General features: G+C 33.9%; 1 protein-coding gene across 2 annotated transcripts in view; it reads right to left on the bottom strand.

The window, feature by feature from the left end:
- The window catches only part of LOC107754163 (zinc finger and BTB domain-containing protein 5), a 7,057-nt gene extending 4,312 nt beyond the window's left edge, over window positions 1–2,745 (bottom strand). The window contains exon 1 of one of the 2 annotated variants that reach the window (XM_016570520.1): window positions 2,575–2,745. The gene's annotated coding sequence lies outside the window, so the exon portion shown is untranslated. The remainder of the gene's footprint in view (window positions 1–2,574) is intronic. The other variant, XM_016570519.1, reaches the window with a different exon arrangement.
- Window positions 2,746–3,021: the final 276 nt, after the last annotated feature.

Below are 3,021 nucleotides of genomic sequence, written 5' to 3'. Positions count from 1 at the left end.
GTGTTTCACACAAGCTCAAGATAAATTTACGTTTTATTCTACAACATAAAACAAACCCACAGTTACACCCCACCCCTGATTTTTTTTTTACTGTTTTACGTTTCTTAAAAAAGACAGTTGCTAACAAGTTGCTAAATGGGGACTACAGATGTTGTCAGAGACATTAAACATCATCACGCTGAACAGTTTATCAATTTATAGTATTTTCCAGCTGTAGTATAATTTGGCACTTACGGTTCCATCGTCCCAGAGTCAATGGTTTTTTTTGAATGGGAGTTTGATTAAATCCCCTAAAATAAGGTCCGTGTTTCACACAAGCTCAAGATAATTTCACGTTTTATTCTACAACATAAAACACACCACCAGTTACACCCCACTCTTGATTTTTTTTTACTGTTTTACGTTTCTTAAAAAAGACAGTTGCTAACAAGTTGCTAAATGGGGACTACAGATGTTGTCAGAGACATTAAACATCATCACGCTGAACAGTTTATCAATTTATAGTATTTTCCAGCTGTAGTATAATTTGTAGTACAATTAATTGTAGAATAACCAATTAATAGTTTCCCGCATTTTATATTGTTGTACCCTAACAAAATGATAGTTGAAATGTGGTACTTTATTCACTAAAATAAATTTAATCTTTATCATATCCAAAAACTCGCTCACTCTGCTGTTATTTAATAGATTAAATGCACTAGAATTTTATTGAATACTACATGGATACACGTTTTTAATTAAAATATTCATATTAATCAAGGATTTATTGACTTTTAATCGACCTTATTTCGAAATGTGCAGAAATATGTGCATTCATATGCGCTTTACTTATGATTATTTATACTTACTATTTATTATTGTTTCATTTCAGTTTTAGTTTGGCTCAAGTTTTGTATTTATTCCAGTTTATATGAAAAGGTTCATGTAACGTGGATTTAAATAAGTAATCAACAGAGTAAATCCTTTTCACTAAACATGTTTCTAAAAAAAGTTTGAAAAAGTTGTCGGGAGCGTGGTGGTGGTGACGTTGAAGGCGAGCGACCGTGGTGTAGTTCAATTTAGTTTTTAAGTTTTGGCGCTTATATTTAGGCTTCAAAATTCATAAGAGTTATATTATTTTGTGAAGATTATTTTGATGGACAAAACATGCATGAACTATGGTTGAACACAGATCTTATTTTTTACGATAATCCAAAAGCCTATGGAAAAATCCTATGGGCTTTTTGTTGAGGGAACCAGTGTGATGCTAACAGCCGATCCGCCTACAAAGTGGCGTCATAGTTCCACCACTCTATAACACATATGCTATAACAGGCCAACGGCTCAACTCACTAAACATTTTTAAGAGAAAAAAAACTTTCAGGACACAAAAACTCCTTAAAACAATTTTTAAAGTTGCAAGTTGTGAAAATGATGTAACCTAGGACCTTTCTACAGTGCGTGCCATTGTAAAGACAGTAAGTTTGGGGACTAAAGTGCCAACACAATGTTGAGTCGATAAAAACACATTGACAGGGAATCCTTTTGATCTGGTTTATTCATGCTGGTTGATTACTGGTTTTCTACAGGTATAAATATAAAAAGAAAAACACGAACAATCATTAATATGCACGCAAATAAGACAAATACTTAAAATGTGGCAATTTCAGAAAATTCATCTCCTTAAAGTTTTTAAAATCCTAAACAAACACTTTAGGCAGCAGCCATGCAATAATAAACTTAATCTGCCACATCTACTATTTATGAGAAACTGACTAACATGACTGCCTTTGCTTTTGGTTATTATTTATTTGTTTGCCACAGGTTGTATTTTGAATGAAGTGCTACAGAGAGGCAATAATAATAATAATAATAATTAAGTATTATTATTCCTATAGTGAATGTGCTGCAACATTAGCTTTAATACTTAAAATAAAACGTAACGTCCCATAAAAACTGTACCATGGTAACAATCGTTTCCAGCAAAACACCACATGGACAATCTACAGTAAATCAATACATTATAATGGGAACACCTTATTATCACCTTAACAAACAACGTAAAATTTCATAACATGTCTGGTATTTTGTTTAATTTCTGTTTTATAACAGTGGTGGCTATTACCAGTTTTATGGTAGTAACAATAAATGTACATCGGAAGCAATGGTTACCATGGTGAATTCTGTACCGTTAAGTGGTAAAGTTATCTGCACATCGTTGACCATCAGCAGCAGTTTTGGTTAAACTAAACATGAGAGAAGAGCAAAACAATTGCTTCAAAACTCTAGTCTGACGCAAATATATAATTTACATTCTTTTAAACACGAAGCATTAGTTAACACAATAAATCCGCTTTTACGGCAAATAAGACAAAGAACGACCTTTATGTAAAGCTTGTATGGTTGTCATAATAACCTACATTGTATGGCGTTACAATAAAAACAGGAAAACGAAATATGTGTGGATATGAGAGTAAATTGATAGCAGCTCGTTGATAAAATAAGCAATAAATTAAGCAAGTAACGTTAGTTGTGTTGGCTACTCTGTTAACGTTAGCTGCTAGTTCAGTTATTTCACATAGTCCTGAAACACACCTACTTTTTCTCAATCGTCTCTCAGTCGTCTTCAGAGAGCCCGGGTTTGTCCTCTGATACCATCCAGAAATACATGTAAAATCTGTCCATGACAGTTAGGCATTGGCCTATGGAGTTCGACACACAGTACAATAGACACGGTCACGGGAGACAGCATCAGCTGCCCAGGCGCGTCTCTTCTTCTTCTTCTTCTTAAGCGTTTTTGGCGGTTGGCAAACCAGCTAATAGGTGCTTTACCGCCACCTGCTGGACTGGAGTGTGGAACAAAAGTCTGGCTGAGAAATATAACTGGATTAATAAAAATTGTAAAAAAAAAAAACCAACAAAAATGTTTGCCCTACTATTCTATGATCTTCATATTCGTTCTAGGATACCTGTCTCTTTCAGATATGAAATTAACTGTACATATGTTTTCCTTAGTGCTGTTCCAAGTATATTTTCCAAAGT

The sequence above is a fragment of the Sinocyclocheilus rhinocerous genome, unplaced genomic scaffold (genome assembly GCF_001515625.1).
Source record: "Sinocyclocheilus rhinocerous isolate Xijiao unplaced genomic scaffold, SAMN03320098_v1.1 scaffold681, whole genome shotgun sequence".
In the NCBI taxonomy this organism is placed as follows: Eukaryota; Metazoa; Chordata; class Actinopteri; order Cypriniformes; family Cyprinidae; genus Sinocyclocheilus; species Sinocyclocheilus rhinocerous.
Note: the sequence above shows the minus strand (reverse complement) of the source record. Positions and strands in the feature narration are given on the sequence as shown.